This window comes from Phoenix dactylifera, chromosome 12 (assembly GCF_051530095.1).
Source record: "Phoenix dactylifera cultivar Ajwa chromosome 12, Ajwa_hap1_PhDact_Kaust_v1.1, whole genome shotgun sequence".
Lineage (NCBI taxonomy): Eukaryota > Viridiplantae > Streptophyta > Magnoliopsida > Arecales > Arecaceae > Phoenix > Phoenix dactylifera.
The window spans coordinates 13,641,753-13,658,519 of record NC_143201.1 but is presented as its reverse complement, the minus strand read 5'-3'; the positions used below and the strand labels follow the sequence as shown (position 1 = coordinate 13,658,519).

Genomic DNA, 16,767 nt, shown 5'->3' with positions numbered 1-16,767 from the left:
TTGATTTGAGCTCTGTATGGTGGCTTTTGTTGCCCTCTGTAGTTTGGAGGGTTCTTGCTATGTTTAATAGAAAAAATATAAAAAGCTTACATCTTGCCACCAAGGTGGTAATATGGTTGGAATGGAACTAAGATTTCATCAGAGTGATCCAAGTTTGAAATGCATGAATGTCGATTAAATGTGAGGATTGGATGCCTTTCATTTCATTTTTTTGATGGAGTTGTCATGCGGTCTGCAGGTATCGAGGTGATGTACTCACACGTGGGTAATGAATTAGTGGAGAAATTCACGGGTCGGGAAGGGTTTGCGGAAACTTGTGGCCTGCATTGGAGGCTCCAATGGAGGTTGTTATGCGGGTGATGTTTTTTTTTTTTTTTTTTCCAAAAAAAAACCTACATCTTGCACCGAACAAATATTCAATTGCGACATAAACTTTGCAAGCTGATTCTTACATAAGTCACTTGATTGAAGACTAAAACCAAGTGTTTAGCGGATTGAGATAGCTTGACCCTATCGTTGATTGACTTAATTTACTCTAAAAAAATGAGAAATGATGGGAATTTACAAGTGAATCATCGCAGGTTTATTCTTCATAATTGTTATATTAATTTGGTTGGATGGAAAACTGGCCAAGACAAATGAGATCTTGTTTGGTTTGATTTTGACCTTTCTTTCTTCATGCTGATTCTTACAAAAAATATAAAAAATAATTAGCTATATAAAATGGTTGAATATATAAGAATTAATATTCAAATTATATGTGTTAACATGTTTTAAATAAATTATTTTTAAACTTTTATTTTTTGGAAAATTGGAATAAAATCTAATAAAATATTATTTCTTACCCCTTTCTTCTTGGGTGCGAGCGTGACCCAGTGACCCTGATTTTAGCTTCCCCATGAATCATAAAGAGAATAGCATCATAAAATTTTTTAAATTACTTCTTGCACACGTGGCGCACTAGTGCCGGAACTGACATGACGTGACACGTGACTCGGTTTGCTCATCACCATCCCCAAAGTCCCAAACCCTTGTTGCAGGCCATTCCTCCATCCCCCTTCTTCTCTTCCAGTTGCCCCCCACGCCTTCCTTCCTCCTCCCTGTACGCTCCCTCTCAGACCCGGAGCCGGAAGCTGCCAGATCTCGGTATCCCGTCGGCCGGACATCTGCGCCGCGGTAACTGACTTCCGGTGGCCGCCGGAGCCTTTTCTCACCGTACTTCATCACCGGCGCCTGCTGCTTTGGTTAGTGAGGTAACATCCACCCATTTCCCCGTCCCTTTCCTTCTATCACGTGAACGGCACGTGTCTGTGAGGCGATTCAGTCCCTTCCTTCCTGATATCCATAGCATTGCTCTTTTCCTCCCGTTCGGCGGTGGCCTCCATGCCCGCGTCGCTCGAGAAAATTATTTAGTAACAGATCTGGTCCCCGTAGCCATTACCTTTCCCTTTTCTGTTACCCAGCGTCGGATCGGGTTTTTTGCGCCATTGACGTGGGAAATGTGGTTTATTCGGGGTTTTAATTCCTAGTTCGCGCGCTGGGTACCCGCCAGGCACCGAAAGCATGATTCCGGAGAGAGAAGAATTAGAAGGTTTGGCACTGTTGCTGCTGCTGCTGCTGCTGCTTTAGTAAACAAATGTATGGTGGATGAATGACGGAGCTCGGAGCGTTCTGAGATCTGTGCGGTGGGTGATCCAACGGTGGATTCGTGCGAATGAAGGTGAATCTTTCTTGAATTAGGAGGTTTCGAGGAGAGAAGACAGATTGCCCAAAGTCCCCTTCTTTTGTTTGCCTTTCTCCGAAGTATCCAAACAGGGCAAGGTAGTGATGATGAACCTTCGTCTCTTTAGTATTCTCCTGTGATTCTTCTAACGGTGGCAGGGCAGCTCGGAAGGTCTGCTGCTCTGCAGACAACCGCTGCAGCCATTCGATGAGAGGAGTCCAGGGTTGATGAAGAAGAGATGATGGATCAAAGGAAGCAAAGGCCCCAGGAACAGGAGCTGGCTATGAGTCTTCCCCCTTGATGGAAGGGAGGTGGAGAGTTTCCCGGCCTGCAGAGGGGCAATTTGGGAAGTTGGGGACAGTAGTTTTGTTTTTGGTGGAGAGAGAGAGAGAGAGAGAGAGGAGGGATTTGGTTGTCTTGATACACGCCTGAAGCCACTCTTATCTTTCATCCCTTCTCTTTTTTGGTTTTGGTTTTGGTTTTCCTTCCCTCACATTACTCCTGATCCAGCTGGGCCATCGGGAAGAAAGATAGGGGGATTGGAGATGGACTTCTTGGAGGGTGGAGATTCTTTTAGTTTTCTCCTCTCGGTTTCTTCTCCCCTCTTGGGTGGTAGAGAGAGAAAAGGAGGGAGGGGGTTGAATGGCTGCTGTGCTGTGATGTTGCAGTTGCTGCTTGGGTACTCACTTGAAGGGGAGATGGTGGGATGGGACTTTTATTAATTAGATGGAGTGAATTTCCCATAATGCCCGTACTTTCTCTTATAGAGAGGTCCCTTTCTGGACAAATTCTTTCCTTCACCTTGACCATGAAGTGCCATGGGATAACCTTTTCCTATTCTGCTCTTGCTTGACACGGTAAACGGTATTGCCACGCACTATCTCAGTTATTTAATCAGTTTCATGGGCCCTTCTTTTAGAGTAATTACTTTTCCGTGCTTCCATTCAAGAATTATTTTAAACTGAAGAGGCTTCTTGTCTATCTTTGTTAGATTCATGCATCTTTGTTGAAATAGTGTACTTGACAGCTATCTATTTCCATATCATTTTTTAACTTTTAACTTTTGAAGGGAGAAAGTGAGGGAACACTGAACTAAATATGGGTAATGTGCCAGTTTTCTGCAATGGAATTGGATTTTGGAAGAAGGTCTGGGATTTTTTTTGTCCTCCAGAGAAGGGAGCAGGGAGACTCCAAGTTCCGTCCAATCAGTCATATAGATAAAAAATAGTGTGATATGAAATTTGGCTTGTAGACCGACTTAGTTTGAAGTCATGGGTCATCTGTTCTGACTGGAGGTCAATTGCAAGTCTTTCAAGTCATGGGTCACCTAGCATCTCATAATTATGATATGACCAAATTAGATTTGCCCAAATTCCTTCCCAAAAGCACAAAGAAAGTGGTAACATCGGATCCGGACCCAACTTGGACCCGACCCGACCCGAATCGAACTAGACCCGACCCGACCCGACCTGAATGACCCATTGGGTCAAAAATTACAGGCAAGGATCCGACCCGACCCAACCCATTTGCACCCCTATTTAATGGGTGAGCCTAACATGTGAAATTTTTAATAATGGGGTTAAAGAGTACGGAAACATGGTTCGAACTCAGGATATCTGCTCTGATATCATGTTAAAATCGCCACTTGTCTCAAAAGCTTAAGCTTATAAGATGAGGTAGATTTATTTATATATTTTATATTTTCTTACAAACAAGTTTGTTACACTTTTGTACTATCTTCTAAAATTACTTAGTACACCTAAAATGCTACCTCATAACTATAAAACGCGAAATATGATAAAGATATAAAAATATTAAAAAATGTATCTAAGAGAGAGCAGCTACCTAAACATCCATATCAACAAACAACATGAAGAATGATATTATGAAAAAGATGCTACATAACCAAGCTCAGTATGAATATTAAATCATAGTAGATATATATTGCAAAAAGACTACCACAAAAGACAGATAGGAATTTGGTGGAACAAGAGGGCTTTTGTTTTTCACTGCACTCTATTTGATTTTTTTGGTATTGTTTTATGATCAAAAAGAAAAAAATGGCAGATATACAAAGACATGTATTTATATGTATCTATGTTTTATGTGTGGTATGTATATTCGCATGCTTGTGTGGATTCATATAGTCGGGTCAAGTTTCAGGTTAGCAGGTTATTGGCCTCCATCAACACCCCTAATGGTAAGGCTGTCCCCATCTTGAAGTCCACGGCACTGTCACCTTTAAGCTGATGCTGCATCTCCTTGTTATATTCATCAGATTGCTGCTACATTTTGATGACAGTGCCCCTGGAAAGATTGTAGAAGTTTTTGGTAGGAATTAGGCTTTGGGAAGAGAAATCAGAAGGGATTGTGGCTCGGTGCCTTGAAAAGCTGACCTCTTTTACCAAGTAACAACTCTTAGCCATCCATATAAGTAACAACAAAAAATGTTGCTTCACCTTTCACACCCAGAGTGAGTGCCAACCTGTGTTTTGTGTGCCATACACAGGGGTAGCGGATTTGCGTGGGGCTTTAATGCTCGTTTTACCCATAGAGGTCTGGCCAAACCCTGCCTAGGTATGTGCTGGGGTACGTGATAGGAAACAATGCATTTTCAATGATAAATATCAGGGGACTTGAAACTTCAAGGTTTATGGTTAATTGTCACCTTGCCTAACCTACTGAGATGCTGGGGAGAATCCAGAGGCAGTGATGATGAACCTACCAGCTATGTGATGGCAGTGCGGATAGGAAACCAGATTGGTAACTGTTCTGTAACTCAAAAAGTCACTTGGCTGGTTGTGTCCTTCGGCCAAATCCACCGTTGGATCACCCATCGCACAGATCTCAAAGCACTCTGAACTTTGTCATTCATCGGATGGGGGTTGTATCTTTTGCGCGAAAGAAGGATTCACCTCCCTCTATGTGAATCCACTGTTGGATCGCGCAATGGCCTCTTCGAGATCTGTGTAGGCAGATGGATGGTGGAGTTCGAATTGCTTTGAGATCTATGTGGGGTGGAATCCAATGATCAATGTCGTGAACGAAGATCAATCATTTTTTTGTGCCAAAGATACAACCCCAATCCTCATTCATCCACTTGAACAAATCTCAAAGCAAGCAGTGAATGATCCAATGGTGGATTTGTGCGAAGGAGGGTGAATCCTTCTTCCCCCCGAAGGATACAACTATGATCCTAGTGATGCATGCCATATAATGAATCAAAGTGAATGGTGCAAGACAGCTGAGTGGCTCTTTTTGAGAGATTTTTCTGAGTTACCATCGCATAGCCCTGCATTCTCCTATCATTCTGAACAATGGTGGCGGGTCAGCTTGGATGGCCTGTTGCTCTGCAGGCAACTGCGGCTAGCCATTCATTGAGAAAAGTGATGTGGCTGCAATATCTGACAGACCAAAAGTGAATCTGAGCCTCTGCTTCTCCCCTTCTTTTTTAAGAGCTGAGCCCTTGCTCACTTGTCCACCTGAAGAGAATGAGCAAAACAGAATGAGCTCTCAAGCTTTAATGAATGGTAGCTATCTCAGATATGTTCTTGTGCCAAGAAGAAGAAGAAGAAGAAGACAAGAGCTCCACACAGCTGTGCTCTGCTTCAAAATCTCTTGGGCCCAGAAGAGAGAGAGAGAGAGAGAGACTGCTGGTTTGAGTTGGAAAGAAGGTGGCTTGTCTAAGGACCAGAAATGATGCTAAGTAGGTGGCTTTAACAGCACTGAGTTGGTGGTAATGGAAACAGATAAAGAGAAACAAAATCAAGATAAAGGCTGCACAAAGCCACCTAAAATCCAGCGAAAGCTCAGAGAAATGAGTTTGCTATGTGATAACAAGCAAGAGAGTCTCTTCTTTTTTTTTTTATGTGTGGGTGGTGGTACTATTGGTCGTTTTTAAGTGAATTTATGGCGAGTTTTCAAGGCAGACAGGAAGGAGATATGGGTTTCTTAGGAGCTTGTTAGCTTGCTCCCATGGCCTTATTATTCTTTAAGGGATGGGAAATGCCAGCCAATGAGGAGGAAAAGCCCTAAGGGGAGTAGGGTTCAAGTGTGGAAGGATAGCAACAAGCATAGGTTCACAGAATCCAAAGGAACCTCGGCCCCTCAGGATTCTCTCTCGATCTATTACACTGTTAATACCTCTGGTGTCTCGGTAGCTGGCATTTTCTTTTTCCTTCTGCTTTTTGGTTTTTGTTTCTTTTAACTTTTGAAGGGAGAAAGTGAGGGAACACTGAACTAAATATGGGTCATGTGCCAGTTTTCTGCAATGGAATTGGATTTTGGAAGAAGGTCTGGGATTTTTTTTTTTGTCCTCCTGAGAGGGGAGCAGGGAGACACCAAGTTCCGTCCAATCAGTCATATAGAATAAAAATAGTGTGATATGAAATTTGGCTTGTAGACCGACTTAGTTAGAAGTCATGGGTCATCTGTTCTGACTGGAGGTCAATTGCAAGTCTTTCAAGTCATGGGTCACCTAGCAGCTCATAATTATGATATGACCAAATTAGATTTGCCCAAATTCTTTCCCAAAAGCACAAAGAAAGTGGTAACATCAGATCCGGACCCGACTCGGACCGGACTCGAATGACCCCGTTGGGTTAAAAATTATAGGGATCCGACCCGACCCATTTGCACCCTTATAATAATGGGTGAGCCCAATATGTGAAATTTTTAATAATGAGGTTAAAGAGTGCGGAGACAGGGTTCAAACTCAGGATCTCTGCTTTGATACCATGTTAAAATCACCACTTGTCTCAAAAGCTTGAGCTTATAAGATGAGGTAGATTTATTTATATATTTTATATTTTCTTACAATCAAGTTTGTTACACTTTTGTACTATCTTCTAAAATTACTTAGTACACCTAAAATGCTACCTAATGAACTATAAAATGTGAAATATGATAATGATATAAAAATTTTAAAAAATGTATCTAAGAGAGGGCAGCTACCTAAACATCCATATCAACAAACAATATGAAGAATGATATTATGAAAAAGATGCTACATAACCAAGCTCGGTATGAATATTAAATCATAGTAAATATATATTGCAAAGAGACTACCACAAAGGACAGATAGGAATTTGGTGGAACAAGAGGGCTTTTGTTTTTCACTGCACTCTATTTGATTTTTTTGGTATTGTTTTATGATCAAAAAGAAAAAAAAATGGCAGATATACAAAGACATGTATTTATATGTATCTATGTTTTATGTGTGGTATGTATATTCGCATGCTTGTGTGGATTCATATGGTCGGGTCAAGTTTCAGGTTAGCAGGTTATTGGCCTCCATCAACACCCCTAATGGTAAGGCTGTCCCCATCTTGAAGTCCATGGCACTGTCACCTTTAAGCTGCTGCTGCATCTCCTTGTTATATTCATCAGATTGCTGCTACATTTTTCTGACAGTGCCCCTGGAAAGATTGTAGAAGTTTTTGGTAGGAATTAGGCTTTGGGGAGAGAAATCAGAAGGGATTGTGGCTTGGTGCCTTGAAAAGCTGACCTCTTCTACCAAGTAACAACTCTTAGCCATCCATATAAGTAACAACAAAAAATGTTGCTTCACCTTTGCATACCCAGAGTGAGTGCCAACCTGTGTTTTGTGTGCCATACACAGGGGTAGCGGATTTGCGTGGGGCTTTAATGCTCGTTTTACCCATAGAGGTCTGGCCAAACCCTGCCTAGGTATGTGCTGGGGTATGTGATAGGAAACAATGCATTTTCAATGATAAATATCAGGGGACTTGAAACTTCAAGCTTTATGGTTAATTGTCACCTTGCCTAACCTACTGAGATGCTGGGGAGAATCCAGAGGCAGTGATGATGAACCTACCAGCTATGTGATGGCAGTGCGGATAGGAAACCAGATTGGTAACTGTTCTGTAACTCAAAAAGTCACTTGGCTGGTTGTGTCCTTCGGCCAAATCCACTGTTGGATCACCCATCGCACAGATCTCAAAGCACTCTGAACTTTGTCATTCATCGGATGGGGGCTGTATCTTTTGCGCGAAAGAAGGATACACCTCCCTCCATGTGAATCCACTGTTGGATCGCGCAATGGCCTCTTCGAGATCTGTGTAGGCAGATGGATGGTGGAGTTCGAATTGCTTTGAGATCTATGTGGGGTGGAATCCAATGATCAATGTCGTGAACGAAGATCAATCATTTTTTTGTGCCAAAGATACAACCCCAACCCTCATTCATCCACTTGAACAAATCTCAAAGCAAGCAGTGAATGATCCAATGGTGGATTTGTGGGAAGGAGGGTCAATCCTTCTTTCCCCCGAAGGATACAACTACGGTCCTAATGAAGTATGCCACATAACGAATCAAAGTGAATGGTGCCAGACAGCTGAGTGGCTCTTTTTGAGAGATTTTTCTGAGTTACCATCGCATACCCCTGCATTCTCCTATCATTCTGAACAATGGTGGCAGGTCAGCTTGGATGGCCTGTTGCTCTGCAGGCAACCGCGGCAAGCCATTCATTGAGAAAAGTGATGTGGCTGCAATATCTGACAGACCAAAAGTGAATCTGAGCCTCTGCTTCTCCCTTTCTTTTTTAAGAGCTGAGCCCTTGCTCACTTGTCCACCTGAAGAGAATGAGCTCTCAAGCTTTAATGAATGGGAGCTATCTCAGATATGTTCTTGTGCCAGAAGAAGAAGAAGAAGAAGACAGGAGCTCCACACAGCTGTGCTCTGCTTCAAAATCTCTTGGGCCCAGGAGAGAGAGAGAGAGAGAGAGAGAGACTGCTGGTTTGAGTTGGAAAGAAGGTGGCTTGTCTAAGGACCAGAAATGATGCTAAGTAGGTGGCTTTAACAGCACTGAGTTGGTGGTAATGGAAACAGATAAAGAGAAACAAAATCAAGATAAAGGCTGCACAAAGCCACCTAAAATCCAGCGAAAGCTCAGAGAAATGAGCTTGCTTTGTGATAACAAGCAAGAGAGTCTCGTCTTTTTTTTTATGTGTGGGTGGTGGTACTATTGGTCGTTTTTAAGTGAATTTATGGCGGGTTTTCAAGGCAGACAGGAAGGAGATATGGGTTTCTTAGGAGCTTGTTAGCTTGCTCCCATGGCCTTATTATTCTTTAAGGGATGGGAAATGCCAGCCAATGAGGAGGAAAAGCCCTAAGGGGAGTAGGGTTCAAGTGTGGAAGGATAGCAACAAGCATAGGTTCACAGAATCCAAAGGAACCTCGGCCCGTCAGGATTCTCTCTCGATCTATTACACTGTTAATACCTCTGGTGTCTCGGTAGCTGGCATTTTCTTTTTCCTTCTGCTTTTTGGTTTTTGTTTCTTTTAACTTTTGAAGGGAGAAAGTGAGGGAACACTGAACTAAATATGGGTCATGTGCCAGTTTTCTGCAATGGAATTGGATTTTGGAAGAAGGTCTGGGATTTTTTTTTGTCCTCCTGAGAGGGGAGCAGGGAGACACCAAGTTCCGTCCAATCAGTCATATAGATAAAAAATAGTGTGATATGAAATTTGGCTTGTAGACCGACTTAGTTAGAAGTCATGGGTCACCTGTTCTGACTGGAGGTTAATTGCAAGTCTTTCAAGTCATGGGTCACCTAGCAGCTTATAATTATGATATGACCAAATTAGATTTGCCCAAATTCTTTCCCAAAAGCACAAAGAAAGTGCTAACATCGGATCCGGACCCGACTCGGACCAGACTCGAATGATCCCGTTGAGTTAAAAATTATAGGGATCCGACCCGACCCATTTGCACCCCTATTAATGAGTGAGCCCAATATGTGAAATTTTTAATAATGGGGTTAAAGAGTGCGGAGACAGGGTTCAAACTCAGGACCTCTGCTCTGATACCATGTTAAAATCACCACTTGTCTCAAAAGCTTAAGCTTATAAGATGAGATAGATTTATTTATATATTTTATATTTTCTTACGATCAAGTTTGTTACACTTTTGTACTATCTTCTAAAATTACTTAGTACACCTAAAATGCTACCTAATGAACTATAAAACGCGAAATATGATAATGATATAAAAATTTTAAAAAATGTATCTAAGAGAGGGCAGCTACCTAAACATCCATATCAACAAACAACATGAAGAATGATATTATGACAAAGATGCTACATAACCAAGCTCGGTATGAATATTAAATTATAGTAAATATATATTGCAAAAAGACTACCACAAAGGACATATAGGAATTTGGTGGAACAAGAGGGCTTTTGTTTTTCACTGCACTCTATTTGATTTTTTTGGGATTGTTTTATGATCAAAAAGAAAAAAAAATGGCAGATATACAAAGACATGTATTTATATGTATCTATGTTTTATGTGTGCGAGTATGTATATTCGCATGCTTGTGTGGATTCATATGGTCGGGTCAAGTTTCAGGTTAGCAGGTTATTGGCCTCCATCAACACCCCTACTGGTAAGGCTGTCCCCATCTTGAAGTCCATGGCACTGTCACCTTTAAGCTGCTGCTGCATCTCCTTGTTATATTCATCAGATTGCTGCTACATTTTTTTGACAGTGCCCCTGGAAAGATTGTAGAAGTTTTTGGTAAGAATTAGGCTTTGGGGAGAGAAATCAGAAGGGATTGTGGCTTGGTGCCTTGAAAAGCTGACCTCTTCTACCAAGTAACAACTCTTAGCCATCCATATAAGTAACAACAAAAAATGTTGCTTCACCTTTGCATACCCAGAGTGAGTGCCAACCTGTGTTTTGTGTGCCATACACAGGGGTAGCGGATTTGCGTGGGGCTTTAATGCTCGTTTTACCCATAGAGGTCTGGCCAAACCCTGCCTAGGTATGTGCTGGGGTATGTGATAGGAAACAATGCATTTTCAATGATAAATATCAGGGGACTTGAAACTTCAAGCTTTATGGTTAATTGTCACCTTGCCTAACCTACTGAGATGCTGGGGAGAATCCAGAGGCAGTGATGATGAACCTACCAGCTATGTGATGGCAGTGCGGATAGGAAACCAGATTGGTAACTGTTCTGTAACTCAAAAAGTCACTTGGCTGGTTGTGTCCTTCGGCCAAATCCACTGTTGGATCACCCATCGCACAGATCTCAAAGCACTCTGAACTTTGTCATTCATCGGATGGGGGCTGTATCTTTTGCGCGAAAGAAGGATACACCTCCCTCCATGTGAATCCACTGTTGGATCGCGCAATGGCCTCTTCGAGATCTGTGTAGGCAGATGGATGGTGGAGTTCGAATTGCTTTGAGATCTATGTGGGGTGGAATCCAATGATCAATGTCGTGAACGAAGATCAATCATTTTTTTGTGCCAAAGATACAACCCCAACTCTCATTCATCCACTTGAGCAAATCTTAAAGCAAGCAGTGAATGATCCAATGGTGGATTTGTGCGAAGGAGGGTGAATCCTTCTTTCCCCCGAAGTATACAACTACGATCCTAATGAAGTATGCCACATAATGAATCAAAGTGAATGGTGCCAGACAGCTGAGTGGCTCTTTTTGAGAGATTTTTCTGAGTTACCATCGCATAGCCCTGCATTCTCCTATCATTCTGAACAATGGTGGCAGGTCAGCTTGGATGGCCTGGTGCTCTGCAGGCAACCGCGGCAAGCCATTCATTGAGAAAAGTGATGTGGCTGCAATATCTGGCAGACCAAAAGTGAATCTGAGCCTCTGCTTCTCCCCTTCTTTTTTAAGAGCTGAGCCCTTGCTCACTTGTCCACTCCTTTTTCAGAATTTTCTTTTTCTTTTTCAAAATTTTCAATGTTGAAATTACTTATCTGAATGATTTGTAGTTAACTGGTTTCTTTTTCTTCTTTTCTTAATGTCAAAGCTGGATCCTAACCCGACCCAACTTGATCCAACCCATTTGCAGCCCTTTATGTCATTTGTTGAGGTATGAGAGCTCCTGGGAAAGTAAATATGGGTTAGGGAAAAATAAATAAGGGTTGGTGCTGTGGTGCTCCCCCGAGTAGCCCCATTCTTTGCTATATAAGATGAACACTTCTTAGAGTGCCCTCTGTATTGCTGGTCGTCTCCCAGGTCATGAACTGGAGATCATCTGAACTAGGCTCCTAAGCCCCAGACCTCTCCCTATATGTATTTATCTTGTTCTATCCTTTCTCTGGAGGCAGTGATAATGAAACTTCTTTTGGCTTCATTGCTATTTTTCGGGTGATGATTGTGAGGTAGCTTGGACAGTCTGCTGCTCCATAGACAACCTCTGCAGCTACTTATTGCAAAGAATGCAGATGGAGGGATGGTGGATCAAAGGAAACTCTGAGCCTTTCCCCGCTTGTCCCTATTCTTTTTATATTCTGAGATAAGTACCCTGTTTATTCTCTTTTTTTCCCCCTGAAATACTAGTTTTTCTTTATGATGTTTTTATGATGAAATCATGCAAATCTGAAGTGATCTGTAGAAGATTTGTTTCCTCGATGGATTTTAAATGTTTTTATAGGATTTTGTCACAATGATGTTTATCTTCTTTATTTTTCTTGGAATTTTAACTACCATCCAAATAGCATCCCATTGTCCTTTTGAGTTCAAATATACGAGTAAATGGTTGAAAGAAAAATATTGGCATGTCAAAGGAGGAGCCTAGATTTCTATTCACAGGCTATAGGATTTACTGAGATTATAAGATTAGTGCATGATATACTAGCATTTTTGTTCCTTTTTGTTCTCTGAATTTAATACTCTTATTCTCTACTCCTTTTTATACCTTTCCTAGATTGTGATTATGAAAATATCATATATAAGGCCCTTAAATTAGGAAAATAAAAGATTTCTATGTTGGGAAGAAATTTATAAATGGCGCAAAGATCTTGTGCTATTAAAGCATTTTGAATAGTTTTTAGATTAATATTTATCATCATACCCTTCCTCTCAAAGTTTAAAATAATGCATGTTGTAATGTTATAATGGGCGAGCATCTTAGGCCCCTTCCATTAAATTATATATAAAATGAATAGGGGCTCGCACAATTGGTTATTTAGTGGTACAATGGCTCATCACAACACGGTTGTTATTCTCGTGTTCATTTTCCTGCTAAATAAAATACTGTTTTCAAAATTCAAAATGTTGTACTGATTTTCTCTCTAAAAGAGCTTGTACCATTTGAAAAAAAAGTGCTTTTAGTAAATGAACAATGATTGGAAAGTAAAATGTTGTTCTTTGATTCGTTTCTGTTATTTTCTGTTAATATGGTTATACAATTGTTTTTAGGGCTGAAATCGGATCAGATATGGATCAGATAGCGGTATATCTATGTCTATATTTGTTTTATTAGATGAGCACAACTACAAATATGAATGTTAGTTGGATGCAAAAATTCATATCTATGTTTGTTTTAAACACATACAAAACAAAATAGATACTGAAAATATGGATATTATACAGATATAAGCCAGATAATTAAACTTTATGACCATAGAATTAAAGATATTACTAAATAGAAGCTAAATCAATTTAATAGCATGTTAATGTGGTCATTCATTTTTCTTAACGGTTTATGAATTCTATGCAAAATTAAATAAGATTATCAATAGAATAGGATATTTGGATATGAATCGGATAGTTATCTATCCATATCTATATCAGTTTTTCTTTGGTAGATATGGATATGGATATTAGTCGGGTGCTTAACTTTTTTATCCGTATTTGGAGAGATTTTGATAAGAAAACGGATCTGGATGGATATTAACCGGTCCACTTTCACCCTAATTGTATTCTAATGTTAAAAATTCGAGATCACATATTATGGGGCATATAGTGGCCATTATATCTGTCATAACAGTTGATAACGGTTTTGATGCGGGTCTGCTAGAATTGGAAAAATTTCATTGCTGAAACCTTGCTTCCTCCAAACAGCTCGCTTGCTTGACAGCCTTATGCCCTTCCAATTCTTGAATGGGAGAAAAAATTCATAAAGTTGTCATGGTTTAAGTTCCTCATCTGAATATGGTGCTGTTTGTTCAGTTGGCAAGAAATGACTTGGATGGTCTGCTATTTGGTGGGAAACCAGGTGGAGCCATTTCCTCACGTACCGCATAGGAATTTGATCGAGCTTGGTCTGAGCGTGATCCTTGAATGGGAGAAAAACCTGTTGCAGCTAGGTTGTAATCAAACTGAGCTTCATTGAGCCTGATTCTGATCAATCTTGGGTTGAAATTAAATTCAAGCTTGAATTTAGATATCAAATTTACTTAATTTGTTTACCATTATTTGAAGCTCAATTTGAGCTTAATTTCAAACCAAGCTAAACAAGAACCTAAAGCTTGATAATCCTAAATTGCACTGAAATAAATTCAAGCTTGAGGGAAGCTCGGTTCAAGTTTGAATTAAAGTTTGGTTCAAGCTTGGTTTGACCATGGTTCAAACCTGAATTATTAATTGATCCAAAGAATAAAAATAAAACACCAAGTAAAGTGATGTGGAAATTTATTTCACACATTTCTTAGTCTTAATTGTTTTGTTTTAGAGTGTTTTGTATGTTCTTAGCTCATTTGTCTAGAATTTAGGTGCTTTTACATTTATTTAATTCTTGAAAATTCTTAGTATTTTGCAGGTGTTTAATTATTGAATCGGTTGAAATTGGGCTGGTCTAGTCAACCCAGAACACTGTTCTGTTTTTGGGTTCTAAGTGGAGCTACAGATCTCCGTTTCATGTGTTGTTTGGCTTGCTAGAAAGATAAGACGTAGACCTAAAACTTTTATGAAGATCGCAAAACCAAGTTCTGCCGTTTTGAAGTCCAAAACTTATCCGAAATGGATAAGTCCGAATCTGTCCAGAATTTTACTGCAGCCCAGACCCTGTTTCGGTTTTCAGCTTGTATCTAGAGTTCTATAAGTCAGAATAAAGCAAACCTAGGTGCGTTGGAAATCTGAGAACTAGATTTAAAACTTTCATGAAGGGTCCGACTCCAGATTTTATCGTTTTGGTTCTCGAAAGCTAGCTGGAAGTCGAGTCATAAAATCAGCCTAGAATTTCGGATTTCAGCCAACAGATATGGGGGAAATCTATTTCAAAATTCAAAAAAAAAAAAAGGAGAATCGGTTGGGAGGAGAAGAGGAGGGCCAGCAGATACGACGGGAATGGAAGGAGATAAAGAAGAAAAAACTCAGAGAATCTGGAATTCCGAGAGGAAGAAGCCAGGAATTCTAGGAAGAAAAAGCTGAAATTTTGGGAGAAAGAACGGAACGAAGGATTTTTGCAAATACAAAGTTATTTTCCTTTCTCTGATATTTTTTTTTATTTGTTGAATTGTTATTAAGGATGTTGAATGCGAATTTATGTTTGAGAAATAATTGGATTGATTTATTAGTTATGATTTGCTAGTTTTCTTATCCTAGGGCTAGGACGTTGTCATTGAATTTTTGATATGAATTGAGTATGGTTGTATTGAATATCTTTTGTTAATTGCAATTTGATGATTTTGGTTTTCATTCTTGCAATTTACTGGCCATGAATTGCATGCTTAAGATGTTGAATGAAGTAACGAAAATTGAAGTTCAATATTAGTTGGTGAATTTATCAAACATTGGCGGTGTAGTTTAGAAATAAATGCACACCCTTGTGACCTATATTCAAGAATTTCACAGATCATAATGAATTTATATTAATTTCTATGATCACGAAAGTAGACATAGGATTAATATAGGTATAGGTATTATACCTTGAAAGAGGACATCACATTAAAAAAAAGGATTCGGTCATTGTAATTAGCACAATATGAACAATCAGATTTAAATTCATTGAAGGAATTCAATTGATGAAATCCAAGCCCTAGGAACCTTTCATATTTGATTTTTCAGGTTAAGAAATTGCAGTCAGTCACATCAATTTGGGGTCGTCTAAATAATATAGGAAATTTATAAATTAGTACTTGAATCACCTTTTCGTGGAAATGATACTCTTTTTACCCTGTTCTACTTGTCACGACCCATGCACTTGTGATAGAGTCTAGGGACTATCATAAAGCCTTATAGAGTAAAGCCTAATGAAGCCTGGCTGATTTTGGCCTGGCTTGAAATAATTTCGAGTTGTTTCGCTGGCTCAAGCTTGGTTTGTTTAGCTTTTAACCAAACTTGATTCGAGATTGTCTCAAGTTGAAGCTACAGCCGAGCTCAAGCTGCTGAATTCCTTTGACAGGTCTGTTTGCTAAGCTACGAGCCTTGATGGAGTGGAATTAGGTGTTCGTCAGTTGGTGCCTTGGTGCTACCAAGAGCTGCCCTCATCCACAATATAACATGGCTGTTATTTTTAGTTCTCTCAGTTTTGAGTTCATTCTTCTCCTTAACTTGCTCTATCTTTTCTGATGAGGCAATGCTGATGGAACCTCTTTTCATCTCCTCCCTCTGTTTTTCTTTTGCAACATTGCATGGTAGCTTGGATGATCTATTTTTTCACAGACAACCTCTGCAGTCACTTGTTGAGAGGAGTGCAGCAGAAGGATGTGAGGATCTATGTGGGTGTTTGTTTAGTCCCACATTGGGTGTGTGTTTGGGAGGTCCTGGCGGGGCCAAGGATGCCAATTCATAACTTTATGGCTAGCCCTTTTCGGTTGAGGTCTTTGGTCGTTAACAAAGATGAACGATGGTCGTTAACAGTGCATGGTAGCTTGGATGATCTATTTCTTCACAGACAACCTCTTCTGCAGTCACTTGTTGAGAGGAGTGCAGCAAAAGGATGTGAGGATCTATGTGGGTGTTTGTTTAGTCCCACATCGGGTTTGTGTTTGGGAAGTCCTGGCAGGGCCAAGGATGCCAATTCATAACTTTATAGCTAGCCCTTTTCGGTTGAGGTCTTTGGTCGTTAACAAAGATGAATGATGGTCGTTAACGGTGCATGGTAGCTTGGATGATCTATTTCTTCACAGACAACCTCTGCAGTCACTTGTTGAGAGGAGTGCAGCAAAAGGATGTGAGGATCTATGTGGGTGTTTGTTTAGTCCCACATCGGGTTTGTGTTTGGGAAGTCCTGGCAGGGCCAAGGATGCCAATTCATAACTTTATAGCTAGCCCTTTTCGGTTGAGGTCTTTGGTCGTTAACCAAGATGAATGATGGATCAAAGGC

General features: G+C 40.3%; 1 long non-coding RNA gene across 1 annotated transcript; it reads left to right on the top strand.

Moving 5' to 3' along the window:
* Positions 1-974: 974 nt before the first annotated feature.
* Positions 975-5,173, top strand: LOC148700439 (uncharacterized). The gene is made up of 2 exons (XR_015971946.2): positions 975-1,253; positions 1,464-5,173. It is a non-coding gene; the product is annotated as an uncharacterized LOC148700439 (long non-coding RNA).
* Positions 5,174-16,767: the final 11,594 nt, after the last annotated feature.